This window comes from Camellia sinensis, chromosome 5 (assembly GCF_055761805.1).
Source record: "Camellia sinensis isolate YWXY chromosome 5, ASM5576180v1, whole genome shotgun sequence".
NCBI classification, from domain to species: domain Eukaryota; kingdom Viridiplantae; phylum Streptophyta; class Magnoliopsida; order Ericales; family Theaceae; genus Camellia; species Camellia sinensis.
The window spans coordinates 52,199,458-52,217,015 of record NC_138965.1 but is presented as its reverse complement, the minus strand read 5'-3'; positions in this window follow the sequence as shown (position 1 = coordinate 52,217,015).

Below are 17,558 nucleotides of genomic sequence, written 5' to 3'. Positions count from 1 at the left end.
TTCGGGTGTTCGAACCGTAATGCGTAGGAAATGGTATGTAAACGCCGTATTTACATATCTGCCACTGTGCAGGAGAATCCGTATATGTGTTCGAGTGTTCGAACCGTAATACGTCAGAAATGGTATGTAAACGCCGTATTTACATGTCTGCCACTGTCCAGGAGAATACGCATAGGTGTTCGAGTGTTCGAACCCTAGTGCGTGAGAAATGGTATGTAAACGCCGTATTTACATATCTGCCACTGTGCAGGAGAATCCGTATAGGTGTTCGAGTGTTCGATCCGTAATGCGTCAGAAATGGTATGTAAACGCCGTATTTACATATCTGCCACTGTGCAGGAGAATCCGCATAGGTGTTCGAGTGTTCGAACCCCAATGCGTGAGAAATGGTATGTAAACGTCGTATTTGCATTTCTGCGACTGTGCAGGAGAATCCGTATAGGTGTTCGCGTGTTCGATCCGTAATGCGTCAGAAATGGTATGTAAACGCCGTATTTACATATCTGCCATTGTGCAGGAGAATCCGCATAGGTGTTCGGGTGTTCGAACCGTAATGCGTGGGAAATGGTATGTAAACGCCGTATTTACATATCTGCCACTGTGCAGGAGAATCCGTATATGTGTTCGAGTGTTCGAACCGTAATGCGTCAGAAATGGTTTGTAAACGCCGTATTTACATATCTGCCACTGTGCAGGAGAATCCGCATAGGTGTTCGAGTGTTCGAACCGTAATGCGTCAGAAATGGTATGTAAACGCCGTATTTACATATCTACCACTGTGCAGGAGAATCCGTATAGGTGTTCGAGTGTTCGAACCCTAATGCGTGAGAAATAGTATGTAAACGCCGTATTTACATATTTGCCATTGTGCAAGAGAATCCGCATAGGTGTTCGAGTGTTCGAACCCTAATGCGTGAGAAATGGTATGTAAACGCCGTATTTACATATCTGCCACTGTGCAAGAGAATCCGCATAGGTGTTCGAGTATTCGAACCCTAATGCGTGAGAAATGGTATGTAAACGCCGTATTTACATATCTGCCACTGTGTAGGAGAATCCGTATAGGTGTTCGAGTGTTCGAACCTTAATGCGTCAGAAATGGTATGTAAACGCCGTATTTACATATCTGCCACTGTGCAGGAGAATCCGCATAGGTGTTCGAGTGTTCGAACCCCAATGCGTGAGAAATGGTATGTAAACGCCGTATTTACATTTCTGCCACTGTGCAGGAGAATCCGTATAGGTGTTCGAGTGTTCGATCCGTAATGCGTCAGAAATGGTATGTAAACGCCGTATTTACATATCTGCCATTGTGCAGGAGAATCCGCATAGGTGTTCGGGTGTTCGAACCGTAATGCGTCAGAAATGGTATGTAAACGCCGTATTTACATTTCTGCCACTGTGCAGGAGAATCCGCATAGGTGTTCGAGTATTCGAACCCTAATGCGTGAGAAATGGTATGTAAACGCCGTATTTACATATCTGCCACTGTGCAAGAGAATCCGCATAGGTGTTCGAGTATTCGAACCCTAATGCGTGAGAAATGGTATGTAAACGCCGTATTTACATATCTGCCACTGTGCAGGAGAATCCGTATAGGTGTTCGAGTGTTCGAACCTTAATGCGTCAGAAATGGTATGTAAACGCCGTATTTACATATCTGCCACTGTGCAGGAGAATCCGCATAGGTGTTCGAGTGTTCGAACCCCAATGCGTGAGAAATGGTATGTAAACGCCGTATTTACATTTCTGCCACTGTGCAGGAGAATCCGTATAGGTGTTCGAGTGTTCGATCCGTAATGCGTCAGAAATGGTATGTAAACGCCGTATTTACATATCTGCCATTGTGCAGGAGAATCCGCATAGGTGTTCGGGTGTTCGAACCGTAATGCGTCAGAAATGGTATGTAAACGCCGTATTTACATTTCTGCCACTGTGCAGGGGAATCCGCATAGGTGTTCGAGTATTCGAACCCTAATGCGTGAGAAATGGCATGTAAACGCCGTATTTACATATCTGCCACTGTGCAAGAGAATCCGCATAGGTGTTCGAGTGTTCGAACCGTAATGCGTCAGAAATGGTATGTAAACGCCGTATTTACATATCTGCCACTGTGCAGGAGAATCCGTATAGGTGTTCGAGTGTTCGATCCGTAATGCGTCAGAAATGGTACGTAAACGCCGTATTTACATATCTGCCACTGTGCAGGAGAATCCGTATTGGTGTTCGAGTGTTCGATCCGTAATGCGTCAGAAATGGTATGTAAACGGCTTTTTTACATTTCTGCCACTGTGCAGGAGAATCCGTATAGGTGTTCGAGTGTTCGATCCGTAATGCGTCAGAAATGCTATGTAAACGCCGTATTTACATTTCTGCCACTGTGCAGGAGAATCCGTATTGGTGTTCGAGTGTTCGAACCGTAATGCGTCAGAAATGGTATGTAAACGCCGTATTTACATGTCTGCCACTGTCCAGGAGAATACGCATAGGTGTTCGAGTGTTCGAACCCTAGTGCGTGAGAAATGGTATGTAAACGCCGTATTTACATATCTGCCACTGTGCAGGAGAATCCGTATAGGTGTTCGAGTGTTCGATCCGTAATGCGTCAGAAATGGTATGTAAACGCCGTATTTACATATCTGCCACTGTGCAGGAGAATCCGCATAGGTGTTCGGGTGTTCGAACCCCAATGCGTGAGAAATGGTATGTAAACGCCGTATTTACATTTCTGCCACTGTGCAGGAGAATCCGTATTGGTGTTCGAGTGTTCGATCCGTAATGCGTCAGAAATGGTATGTAAACGCCGTATTTACATATCTGCCATTGTGCAGGAGAATCCGCATAGGTGTTCGGGTGTTCGAACCGTAATGCGTGGGAAATGGTATGTAAACGCCGTATTTACATATCTGCCACTGTGCAGGAGAATCCGTATATGTGTTCGAGTGTTCGAACCGTAATACGTCAGAAATGGTATGTAAACGCCGTATTTACATGTCTGCCACTGTCCAGGAGAATACGCATAGGTGTTCGAGTGTTCGAACCCTAGTGCGTGAGAAATGGTATGTAAACGCCGTATTTACATATCTGCCACTGTGCAGGAGAATCCGTATAGGTGTTCGAGTGTTCGATCCGTAATGCGTCAGAAATGGTATGTAAACGCCGTATTTACATATCTGCCACTGTGCAGGAGAATCCGCATAGGTGTTCGAGTGTTCGAACCCCAATGCGTGAGAAATGGTATGTAAACGTCGTATTTACATTTCTGCGACTGTGCAGGAGAATCCGTATAGGCGTTCGAGTGTTCGATCCGTAATGCGTCAGAAATGGTATGTAAACGCCGTATTTACATATATGCCATTGTGCAGGAGAATCCGCATAGGTGTTCAGGTGTTCGAACCGTAATGCGTGGGAAATGGTATGTAAATGCCGTATTTACATATCTGCCACTGTGCAGGAGAATCCGCATAGGTGTTCGAGTGTTCGAACCGTAATGCGTCAGAAATGGTATGTAAACGCCGTATTTACATATCTACCACTGTGCAGGAGAATCCGTATATGTGTTCGAGTGTTCGAACCGTAATGCGTCAGAAATGGTTTGTAAACGCCGTATTTACATATCTGCCATTGTGCAGGAGAATCCGTATATGTGTTCGAGTGTTCGAACCGTAATGCGTCAGAAATGGTATGTAAACGCCGTATTTACATATCTGCCACTGTGCAGGAGAATCCGTATATGTGTTCGAGTGTTCGAACCGTAATGCGTCAGAAATGGTTTGTAAACGCCGTATTTACATATCTGCCACTGTGCAGGAGAATCCGCATAGGTGTTCGAGTGTTCGAACCGTAATGCGTCAGAAATGGTATGTAAACGCCGTATTTACATATCTACCACTGTGCAGGAGAATCCGTATAGGTGTTCGAGTGTTCGAACCCTAATGCATGAGAAATTGTATGTAAACGCCGTATTTACATATCTGCCATTGTGCAAGAGAATCCGCGTAGGTGTTCGAGTGTTCGAACCCCAATGCGTGAGAAATGGTATGTAAACGCCGTATTTACATTTCTGCCACTGTGCAGGAGAATCCGTATAGGTGTTCGAGTGTTCGAACCCTAATGCGTGAGAAATGATATATAAACGCCGTATTTACATATCTGCCACTGTGCAGGAGAATCCGCATAGGTGTTCCAGTGTTCGAACCCTGATGCGTGAGAAATGGTATGTAAAAGCCGTATTTACATATCTGCCACTGTGCAGGAGAATCCGTATAGGTGTTCGAGTGTTCGATCCGTAATGCGTCAGAAATGGTACGTAAACGCCGTATTTACATATCTGCCACTGTGCAGGAGAATCCGCATAGGTGTTCGAGTGTTCGAACCCCAATGCGTGAGAAATGGTATGTAAACGCCGTATTTACATTTCTGCCACTGTGCAGGAGAATCCGCATAGGTGTTCGAGTGTTCGAAACGTAATGCGTCAGAAATGGTATGTAAACGCCGTATTTACATATCTGCCACTGTGCAGGAGAATCCGCATAGGTGTTTGAGTGTTCGAACCGTAATGCGTCAGAAATGGTATGTAAATGCCGTATTTACATATCTGCCACTGTGCAGGAGAATCCGTATAGGTGTTCGAGTGTTCGAACCTTAATGCGTCAGAAATGGTATGTAAACGCCGTATTTACATATCTGCCACTGTGCAGGAGAATCCGCATAGGTGTTCGAGTGTTCGAACCCCAATGCGTGAGAAATGGTATGTAAACGCCGTATTTACATTTCTGCCACTGTGTAGGAGAATCCGTATAGGTGTTCGAGTGTTCGATCCGTAATGCGTCAGAAATGGTATGTAAACGCCATATTTACATATCTGCCATTGTGCAGGAGAATCCGCATAGGTGTTCGGGTGTTCGAACCGTAATGCTTCAGAAATGGTATGTAAACGCCGTATTTACATTTCTGCCACTGTGCAGGAGAATCCGCATAGGTGTTCGAGTATTCGAACCCTAATGCGTGAGAAATGGTATGTAAACGCCGTATTTACATATCTGCCACTGTGCAAGAGAATCCGCATAGGTGTTCGAGTGTTCGATCCGTAATGCGTCAGAAATGGTATGTAAACGCCATATTTACATATCTGCCACTGTGCAAGAGAATCCGCATAGGTGTTCGAGTGTTCGATCCGTAATGCGTCAGAAATGATATGTAAACGGCTTTTTTACATTTCTGCCACTGTGCAGGAGAATCCGTATAGGTGTTCGAGTGTTCGATCCGTAATGCGTCAGAAATGGTATGTAAACGCCGTATTTACATTTCTGCCACTGTACAGGAGAATCCGTATTGGTGTTCGAGTGTTCGAACCGTAATGCGTCAGAAATGGTACGTAAACGCCGTATTTACATGTCTGCCACTGTCCAGGAGAATACGCATAGGTGTTCGAGTGTTCGAACCATAGTGCGTGAGAAATGGTATGTAAACGCCGTATTTACATATCTGCCACTGTGCAGGAGAATCCGTATAGGTGTTCGAGTGTTCGATCCGTAATGCGTCAGAAATGGTATGTAAACGCCGTATTTACATATCTGCCACTGTGCAGGAGAATCCGCATAGGTGTTCGGGTGTTCGAACCCCAATGCGTGAGAAATGGTATGTAAACGCCGTATTTACATTTCTGCCACTGTGCAGGAGAATCCGTATTGGTGTTCGAGTGTTCGATCCGTAATGCGTCAGAAATGGTATGTAAACGCCGTATTTACATATCTGCCATTGTGCAGGAGAATCCGCATAGGTGTTCGGGTGTTCGAACCGTAATGCGTGGGAAATGGTATGTAAACGCCGTATTTACATATCTGCCACTGTGCAGAAGAATCCGTAAATGTGTTCGAGTGTTCGAACCGTAATACGTCAGAAATGGTATGTAAACGCCGTATTTACATGTCTGCCACTGTCAATGAGAATACGCATAGGTGTTCGAGTGTTCGAACCCTAGTGCGTGAGAAATGGTAGGTAAACGCCGTATTTACATATCTGCCACTGTGCAGTAGAATCCATATAGGTGTTCGAGTGTTCGATCCGTAATGCGTCAGAAATGGTATGTAAACGCCGTATTTACATATCTGCCACTGTGCAGGAGAATCCGCATAGGTGTTCGAGTGTTCGAACCCCAATGCGTGAGAAATGGTATGTAAACGTCGTATTTACATTTCTGCGACTGTGCAGGAGAATCCGTATAGGTGTTCGAGTGTTCGATCCGTAATGCGTCAGAAATGGTATGTAAACGCCGTATTTACATATCTGCCATTGTGCAGGAGAATCCGCATAGGTGTTCGGGTGTTCGAACCGTAATGCGTGGGAAATGGTATGTAAACGCCGTATTTACATATCTGCCACTGTGCAGGAGAATCCGCATAGGTGTTCGAGTGTTCGAACCGTAATGCGTCAGAAATGGTATGTAAACGCCGTATTTACATATCTACCACTGTGCAGGAGAATCCGTATATGTGTTCGAGTGTTCGAACCGTAATGCGTCAGAAATGGTTTGTAAACGCCGTATTTACTTATCTGCCATTGTGCAGGAGAATCCGTATATGTGTTCGGGTGTTCGAACCGTAATGCGTCAGAAATGGTATGTAAACGCCGTATTTACATATCTGCCACTGTGCAGGAGAATCCGTATATGTGTTCGAGTGTTCGAACCGTAATGCGTCAGAAATGGTTTGTAAACGCCGTATTTACATATCTGCCACTGTGCAGGAGAATCCGCATAGGTGTTCGAGTGTTCGAACCGTAATGCGTCAGAAATGGTATGTAAACGCCGTATTTACATATCTACCACTGTGCAGGAGAATCCGTATAGGTGTTCGAGTGTTCGAACCCTAATGCATGAGAAATAGTATGTAAACGCCGTATTTACATATCTGCCATTGTGCAAGAGAATCCGCATAGGTGTTCGAGTGTTCGAACCCTAATGCGTGAGAAATGGTATGTAAACGCCGTATTTACATATCTGCCACTGTGCAAGAGAATCCGCATAGGTGTTCGAGTATTCGAACCCTAATGCGTGAGAAATGGTATGTAAACGCCGTATTTACATATCTGCCACTGTGCAGGAGAATCCGTATAGGTGTTCGAGTGTTCGAACCTTAATGCGTCAGAAATGGTATGTAAACGCCGTATTTACATATCTGCCACTCTGCAGGAGAATCCGCATAGGTGTTCGAGTGTTCGAACCGTAATGCGTCAGAAATGGTATGTAAACGCCGTATTTACATATCTACCACTGTGCAGGAGAATCCGTATATGTGTTCGAGTGTTCGAACCGTAATGCGTCAGAAATGGTTTGTAAACGCCGTATTTACTTATCTGCCATTGTGCAGGAGAATCCGTATATGTGTTCGGGTGTTCGAACCGTAATGCGTCAGAAATGGTATGTAAACGCCGTATTTACATATCTGCCACTGTGCAGGAGAATCCGTATATGTGTTCGAGTGTTCGAACCGTAATGCGTCAGAAATGGTTTGTAAACGCCGTATTTACATATCTGCCACTGTGCAGGAGAATCCGCATAGGTGTTCGAGTGTTCGAACCGTAATGCGTCAGAAATGGTATGTAAACGCCGTATTTACATATCTACCACTGTGCAGGAGAATCCGTATAGGTGTTCGAGTGTTCGAACCCTAATGCATGAGAAATAGTATGTAAACGCCGTATTTACATATCTGCCATTGTGCAAGAGAATCCGCATAGGTGTTCGAGTGTTCGAACCCTAATGCGTGAGAAATGGTATGTAAACGCCGTATTTACATATCTGCCACTGTGCAAGAGAATCCGCATAGGTGTTCGAGTATTCGAACCCTAATGCGTGAGAAATGGTTTGTAAACGCCGTATTTACATATCTGCCACTGTGCAGGAGAATCCGTATAGGTGTTCGAGTGTTCGAACCTTAATGCGTCAGAAATGGTATGTAAACGCCGTATTTACATATCTGCCACTCTGCAGGAGAATCCGCATAGGTGTTCGAGTGTTCGAACCCCAATGCGTGAGAAATGGTATGTAAACGCCGTATTTACATTTCTGCCACTGTGCAGGAGAATCCGTATAGGTGTTCGAGTGTTCGAACCCTAATGCGTGAGAAATGGTATATAAACGCCGTATTTACATATCTGCCACTGTGCAGGAGTATCCGCATAGGTGTTCCAGTGTTCGAACCCTGATGCGTGAGAAATGGTATGTAAAAGCCGTATTTACATATCTGCCACTGTGCAGGAGAATCCGTATAGGTGTTCGAGTGTTCGATCCGTAATGCGTCAGAAATGGTACGTAAACGCCGTATTTACATATCTGCCACTGTGCAGGAGAATCCGCATAGGTGTTCGAGTGTTCGAACCCCAATGCGTGAGAAATGGTATGTAAACGCCGTATTTACATTTCTGCCACTATGCAGGAGAATCCGCATAGGTGTTCGAGTGTTCGAAACGTAATGCGTCAGAAATGGTATGTAAACGCCGTATTTACATATCTGCCACTGTGCAGGAGAATCCGCATAGGTGTTTGAGTGTTCGAACCGTAATGCGTCAGAAATGGTATGTAAATGCCGTATTTACATATCTGCCACTGTGCAGGAGAATCCGTATAGGTGTTCGAGTGTTCGAACCTTAATGCGTCAGAAATGGTATGTAAACGCCGTATTTACATATCTGCCACTGTGCAGGAGAATCCGCATAGGTGTTCGAGTGTTCGAACCCCAATGCGTGAGAAATGGTATGTAAACGCCGTATTTACATTTCTGCCACTGTGTAGGAGAATCCGTATTGGTGTTCGAGTGTTCGATCCGTAATGCGTCAGAAATGGTATGTAAACGCCGTATTTACATATCTGCCATTGTGTAGGAGAATCCGCATAGGTGTTCGGGTGTTCGAACCGTAATGCGTCAGAAATGGTATGTAAACGCCGTATTTACATTTCTGCCACTGTGCAGGAGAATCCGCATAGGTGTTCGAGTATTCGAACCCTAATGCGTGAGAAATGGTATGTAAACGCCATATTTACATATCTGCCACTGTGCAAGAGAATCCGCATAGGTGTTCGAGTGTTCGATCCGTAATGCGTCAGAAATGATATGTAAACGGCTTTTTTACATTTCTGCCACTGTGCAGGAGAATCCGTATAGGTGTTCGAGTGTTCGATCCGTAATGCGTCAGAAATGGTATGTAAACGCCGTATTTACATTTCTGCCACTGTGCAGGAGAATCCGTATTGGTGTTCGAGTGTTCGAACCGTAATGCGTCAGAAATGGTATGTAAACGCCGTATTTACATGTCTGCCACTGTCCAGGAGAATACGCATAGGTGTTCGAGTGTTCGAACCCTAGTGCGTGAGAAATGGTATGTAAACGCCGTATTTACATATCTGCCACTGTGCAGGAGAATCCGTATAGGTGTTCGAGTGTTCGATCCGTAATGCGTCAGAAATGGTATGTAAACGCCGTATTTACATATCTGCCACTATGCAGGAGAATCCGCATAGGTGTTCGGGTGTTCGAACCCCAATGCGTGAGAAATGGTATGTAAACGCCGTATTTACATTTCTGCCACTGTGCAGGAGAATCCGTATTGGTGTTCGAGTGTTCGATCCGTAATGCGTCAGAAATGGTATGTAAACGCCGTATTTACATATCTGCCATTGTGCAGGAGAATCCGCATAGGTGTTCGGGTGTTCGAACCGTAATGCGTGGAAAATGGTATGTAAACGCCGTATTTACATATCTGCCACTGTGCAGGAGAATCCGTATATGTGTTCGAGTGTTCGAACCGTAATACGTCAGAAATGGTATGTAAACGCCGTATTTACATGTCTGCCACTGTCCAGGAGAATACGCATAGGTGTTCGAGTGTTCGAACCCTGGTGCGTGAGAAATGGTATGTAAACGCCGTATTTACATATCTGCCACTGTGCAGGAGAATCCGTATAGGTGTTCGAGTGTTCGATCCGTAATGCGTCAGAAATGGTATGTAAACGCCGTATTTACATATCCGCCACTGTGCACGAGAATCAGCATAGGTGTTCGAGTGTTCGAACCCCAATGCGTGAGAAATGGTGTGTAAACGTCGTATTTACATTTCTGCGACTGTGCAGGAGAATCCGTATAGGTGTTCGAGTGTTCGATCCGTAATGCGTCAGAAATGGTATGTAAACGCCGTATTTACATATCTGCCATTGTGCAGGAGAATCCGCATAGGTGTTCGGGTGTTCGAACCGTAATGCGTGTGAAATGGTATGTAAACGCCGTATTTACATATCTGCCACTGTGCAGGAGAATCCGCATAGGTGTTCGAGTGTTCGAACCGTAATGCGTCAGAAATGGTATGTAAACGCCGTATTTACATATCTACCACTGTGCAGAGAATCCGTATATGTGTTCGAGTGTTCGAACCGTAATGCGTCAGAAATGGTTTGTAAACGCCGTATTTACATATCTGCCATTGTGCAGGAGAATCCGTATATGTGTTCGAGTGTTCTAACCGTAATGCGTCAGAAATGGTATGTAAACGCCGTATTTACATATCTGCCACTGTGCAGGAGAATCCGTATATGTGTTCGAGTGTTCGAACCGTAATGCGTCAGAAATGGTTTGTAAACGCCGTATTTACATATCTGACACTGTGCAGGAGAATCCGCATAGGTGTTCGAGTGTTCGAACCGTAATGCGTCAGAAATGGTATGTAAACGCCGTATTTACATATCTACCACTGTGTAGGAGAATCCGTATAGGTGTTCGAGTGTTCGAACCCTAATGCGTGAGAAATAGTATCTAAACGCCGTATTTACATATCTGCCATTGTGCAAGAGAATCCGCATAGGTGTTCGAGTGTTCGAACCCTAATGCGTGAGAAATGGTATGTAAACGCCGTATTTACATATCTGCCACTGTGCAAGAGAATCCGCATAGGTGTTCGAGTATTCGAACCCTAATGCGTGAGAAATGGTATGTAAACGCCGTATTTACATATCTGCCACTGTGCAGGAGAATCCGTATAGGTGTTCGAGTGTTCGAACCTTAATGCGTCAGAAATGGTATGTAAACGCCGTATTTACATATCTGCCACTGTGCAGGAGAATCCGCATAGGTGTTCGAGTGTTCTAACCCCAATGCGTGAGAAATGGTATGTAAACGCCGTATTTACATTTCTGCCACTGTGCAGGAGAATCCGTATAGGTGTTCGAGTGTTCGATCCGTAATGCGTCAGAAATGGTATGTAAACGCCGTATTTACATATCTGCCATTGTGCAGGAGAATCCGCATAGGTGTTCGGGTGTTCGAACCGTAATGCGTCAGAAATGGTACGTAAACGCTGTATTTACATTTCTGCCACTGTGCAGGAGAATCCGCATAGGTGTTCGAGTATTCGAACCCTAATGCGTGAGAAATGGTATGTAAACGCCGTATTTACATATCTGCCATTGTGCAAGAGAATCCGCATAGGTGTTCGAGTATTCGAACCCTAATGCGTGAGAAATGGTATGTAAACGCCGTATTTACATATCTGCCACTGTGTAGGAGAATCCGTATAGGTGTTCGAGTGTTCGAACCTTAATGCGTCAGAAATGGTATGTAAACGCCGTATTTACATATCTGCCACTGTGCAGGAGAATCCGCATAGGTGTTCGAGTGTTCGAACCCCAATGCGTGAGAAATAGTATGTAAACGCCGTATTTACATTTCTGCCACTGTGCAGGAGAATCCGTATAGGTGTTCGAGTGTTCGATCCGTAATGCGTCAGAAATGGTATGTAAACGCCGTATTTACATATCTGCCACTGTGCAGGAGAATCCGCATAGGTGTTCGAGTGTTCGAACCCCAATGCGTGAGAAATGGTATGTAAACGTCGTATTTACATTTCTGCGACTGTGCAGGAGAATCCGTATAGGTGTTCGAGTGTTCGATCCGTAATGCGTCAGAAATGGTATGTAAACGTCGTATTTACATATCCGCCACTGTGCAGGAGAATCCGTATAGGTGTTCGAGTGTTCGAACCTTAATGCGTCAGAAATGGTATGTAAACGCCGTATTTACATATCTGCCACTGTGCAGGAGAATCCGCATAGGTGTTCGAGTGTTCGAACCCCAATGCGTGAGAAATGGTATGTAAACGCCGTATTTACATTTCTGCCACTGTGCAGGAGAATCCGTATAGGTGTTCGAGTGTTTGATCCGTAATGCATCAGAAATGGTATGTAAACGCCGTATTTACATATCTGCCATTGTGCAGGAGAATCCGCATAGGTGTTCGGGTGTTCGAACCGTAATGCGTCAGAAATGGTATGTAAACGCCGTATTTACATTTCTGCCACTGTGCAGGAGAATCCGCATAGGTGTTCGAGTATTCGAACCCTAATGCGTGAGAAATGGTATGTAAACGCCGTATTTACATATCTGCCACTGTGCAAGAGAATCCGCATAGGTGTTCGAGTGTTCGATCCGTAATGCGTCAGAAATGGTATGTAAACGGCTTTTTTACATTTCTGCCACTGTGTAGGAGAATCCGTATAGGTGTTCGAGTGTTCGATCCGTAATGCGTCAGAAATGGTATGTAAACGCCGTATTTACATTTCTGCCACTGTGCAGGAGAATCCGTATTGGTGTTCGAGTTTTCGAACCGTAATGCGTCAGAAATGGTATGTAAACGCCGTATTTACATGTCTGCCACTGTCCAGGAGAATACGCATTGGTGTTCGAGTGTTCGAACCCTAGTGCGTGAGAAATGGTATGTAAACGCCGTATTTACATATCTGCCACTGTGCAGGAGAATCCGTATAGGTGTTCGAGTGTTCGATCCGTAATGCGTCAGAAATGGTATGTAAACGCCGTATTTACATATCTGCCACTGTGCAGGAGAATCCGCATAGGTGTTCGAGTATTCGAACCCCAATGCGTGAGAAATGGTATGTAAACGCCGTATTTACATTTCTGCCACTGTGCAGGAGAATCCGTATAGGTGTTCGAGTGTTCGAACCTTAATGCGTCAGAAATGGTATGTAAACGCCGTATTTACATATCTGCCACTGTGCAGGAGAATCCGCATAGGTGTTCGAGTGTTCGAACCCCAATGCGTGAGAAATGGTATGTAAACGCCGTATTTACATTTCTGCCACTGTGCAGGAGAATCCGCATAGGTGTTCCAGTGTTCGAACCCTGATGCGTGAGAAATGGTATGTAAAAGCCGTATTTACATATCTGCCACTGTGCAGGAGAATCCGCATAGGTGTTCCAGTGTTCGAACCCTAATGCGTCAGAAATGGTTTGTAAACGCCGTATTTACATATCTGCCACTGTGCAGGAGAATCCGCATAGGTGTTCCAGTGTTCGAACCCTGATGCGTGAGAAATGGTATGTAAAAGCCGTATTTACATATCTGCCACTGTGCAGGAGAATCCGTAGAGGTGTTCGAGTGTTCGATCCGTAATGCGTCAGAAATGGTACGTAAACGCCGTATTTACATATCTGCCACTGTGCAGGAGAATCCGCATAGGTGTTCGAGTGTTCGAACCCCAATGCGTGAGAAATGGTATGTAAACGCCGTATTTACATTTCTGCCACTGTGCAGGAGAATCCGTATAGGTGTTCGAGTGTTCGATCCGTAATGCGTCAGAAATGGTATGTAAACGCCGTATTTACATATCTGCCATTGTGCAGGAGAATCCGCATAGGTGTTCGGGTGTTCGAACCCTAGTGCGTGTGAAATGGTATGTAAACGCCGTATTTACATATCTGCCACTGTGCAGGAGAATCCGCATAGGTGTTCGAGTGTTCGAACCGTAATGCGTCAGAAATGGTATGTAAACGCCGTATTTACATATCTACCACTGTGCAGAGAATCCGTATATGTGTTCGAGTGTTCGAACCGTAATGCGTCAGAAATGGTTTGTAAACGCCGTATTTACATATCTGCCATTGTGCAGGAGAATCCGTATATGTGTTCGAGTGTTCTAACCGTAATGCGTCAGAAATGGTATGTAAACGCCGTATTTACATATCTGCCACTGTGCAGGAGAATCCGTATATGTGTTCGAGTGTTCGAACCGTAATGCGTCAGAAATGGTTTGTAAACGCCGTATTTACATATCTGCCACTGTGCAGGAGAATCCGCATAGGTGTTTGAGTGTTCGAACCGTAATGCGTCAGAAATGGTATGTAAATGCCGTATTTACATATCTGCCACTGTGCAGGAGAATCCGTATAGGTGTTCGAGTGTTCGAACCTTAATGCGTCAGAAATGGTATGTAAACGCCGTATTTACATATCTGCCACTGTGCAGGAGAATCCGCATAGGTGTTCGAGTGTTCGAACCCCAATGCGTGAGAAATGGTATGTAAACGCCGTATTTACATTTCTGCCACTGTGTAGGAGAATCCGTATAGGTGTTCGAGTGTTCGATCCGTAATGCGTCAGAAATGGTATGTAAACGCCGTATTTACATATCTGCCATTGTGCAGGAGAATCCGCATAGGTGTTCGGGTGTTCGAACCGTACTGCGTCAGAAATGGTATGTAAACGCCGTATTTACATTTCTGCCACTGTGCAGGAGAATCCGCATAGGTGTTCGAGTATTCGAACCCTAATGCGTGAGAAATGGTATGTAAACGCCATATTTACATATCTGCCACTGTGCAAGAGAATCCGCATAGGTGTTCGAGTGTTCGATCCGTAATGCGTCAGAAATGGTATGTAAACGGCTTTTTTACATTTCTGCCACTGTGCAGGAGAATCCGTATAGGTGTTCGAGTGTTCGATCCGTAATGCGTCAGAAATGGTATGTAAACGCCGTATTTACATTTCTGCCACTATGCAGGAGAATCCGTATTGGTGTTCGAGTGTTCGAACCGTAATGCGTCAGAAATGGTATGTAAACGCCGTATTTACATGTCTGCCACTGTCCAGGAGAATACGCATAGGTGTTCGAGTGTTCGAACCCTAGTGCGTGAGAAATGGTATGTAAACGCCGTATTTACATATCTGCCACTGTGCAGGAGAATCCGTATAGGTGTTCGAGTGTTCGATCCGTAATGCGTCAGAAATGGTATGTAAACGCCGTATTTACATATCTGCCACTGTGCAGGAGAATCCGAATAGGTGTTCGGGTGTTCGAACCCCAATGCGTGAGAAATGGTATGTAAACGCCGTATTTACATTTCTGCCACTGTGTAGGAGAATCCGTATAGGTGTTCGAGTGTTCGATCCGTAATGCGTCAGAAATGGTATGTAAACGCCGTATTTACATATCTGCCATTGTGCAGGAGAATCCGCATAGGTGTTCGGGTGTTCGAACCGTAATGCGTCAGAAATGGTATGTAAACGCCGTATTTACATTTCTGCCACTGTGCAGGAGAATCCGCATAGGTGTTCGAGTATTCGAACCCTAATGCGTGAGAAATGGTATGTAAACGCCATATTTACATATCTGCCACTGTGCAAGAGAATCCGCATAGGTGTTCGAGTGTTCGATCCGTAATGCGTCAGAAATGGTATGTAAACGGCTTTTTTACATTTCTGCCACTGTGCAGGAGAATCCGTATAGGTGTTCGAGTGTTCGATCCGTAATGCGTCAGAAATGGTATGTAAACGCCGTATTTACATATCTGCCACTGTGCAGGAGAATCCGCATAGGTGTTCGAGTATTCGAACCCCAATGCGTGAGAAATGGTATGTAAACGCCGTATTTACATTTCTGCCACTGTGCAGGAGAATCCGTATAGGTGTTCGAGTGTTCGAACCTTAATGCGTCAGAAATGGTATGTAAACGCCGTATTTACATATCTGCCACTGTGCAGGAGAATCCGCATAGGTGTTCGAGTGTTCGAACCCCAATGCGTGAGAAATGGTATGTAAACGCCGTATTTACATTTCTGCCACTGTGCAGGAGAATCCGTATAGGTGTTCGAGTGTTCGAACCCTAATGCGTGAGAAATGGTATATAAACGCCGTATTTACATATCTGCCACTGTGCAGGAGAATCCGCATAGGTGTTCCAGTGTTCGAACCCTGATGCGTGAGAAATGGTATGTAAAAGCCGTATTTACATATCTGCCACTGTGCAGGAGAATCCGTAGAGGTGTTCGAGTGTTCGATCCGTAATGCGTCAGAAATGGTACGTAAACGCCGTATTTACATATCTGCCACTGTGCAGGAGAATCCGCATAGGTGTTCGAGTGTTCGAACCCCAATGCGTGAGAAATGGTATGTAAACGCCGTATTTACATTTCTGCCACTGTGCAGGAGAATCCGCATAGGTGTTCGAGTGTTCGAAACGTAATGCGTCAGAAATGGTATGTAAACACCGTATTTACATATCTGCCACTGTGCAGGAGAATCCGCATAGGTGTTTGAGTGTTCGAACCGTAATGCGTCAGAAATGGTATGTAAATGCCGTATTTACATATCTGCCACTGTGCAGGAGAATCCGTATAGGTGTTCGAGTGTTCGAACCTTAATGCGTCAGAAATGGTATGTAAACGCCGTATTTACATATCTGCCACTGTGCAGGAGAATCCGCATAGGTGTTCGAGTGTTCGAACCCCAATGCGTGAGAAATGGTATGTAAACGCCGTATTTACATTTCTGCCACTGTGTAGGAGAATCCGTATAGGTGTTCGAGTGTTCGATCCGTAATGCGTCAGAAATGGTATGTAAACGCCGTATTTACATATCTGCCATTGTGCAGGAGAATCCGCATAGGTGTTCGGGTGTTCGAACCGTAATGCGTCAGAAATGGTATGTAAACGCCGTATTTACATTTCTGCCACTGTGCAGGAGAATCCGCATAGGTGTTCGAGTATTCGAACCCTAATGCGTGAGAAATGGTATGTAAACGCCATATTTACATATCTGCCACTGTGCAAGAGAATCCGCATAGGTGTTCGAGTGTTCGATCCGTAATGCGTCAGAAATGGTATGTAAACGGCTTTTTTACATTTCTGCCACTGTGCAGGAGAATCCGTATAGGTGTTCGAGTGTTCGATCCGTAATGCGTCAGAAATGGTATGTAAACGCCGTATTTACATTTCTGCCACTGTGCAGGAGAATCCGTATTGGTGTTCGAGTGTTCGAACCGTAATGCGTCAGAAATGGTATGTAAACGCCGTATTTACATGTCTGCCACTGTCCAGGAGAATACGCATAGGTGTTCGAGTGTTCGAACCCTAGTGCGTGAGAAATGGTATGTAAACGCCGTATTTACATATCTGCCACTGTGCAGGAGAATCCGTATAGGTGTTCGAGTGTTCGATCCGTAATGCGTCAGAAATGGTATGTAAACGCCGTATTTACATATCTGCCACTGTGCAGGAGAATCCGAATAGGTGTTCGGGTGTTCGAACCCCAATGCGTGAGAAATGGTATGTAAACGCCGTATTTACATTTCTGCCACTGTGCAGGAGAATCCGTATTGGTGTTCGAGTGTTCGATCCGTAATGCGTCAGAAATGGTATGTAAACGCCGTATTTACATATCTGCCATTGTGCAGGAGAATCCGCATAGGTGTTCGGGTGTTCGAACCGTAATGCGTGG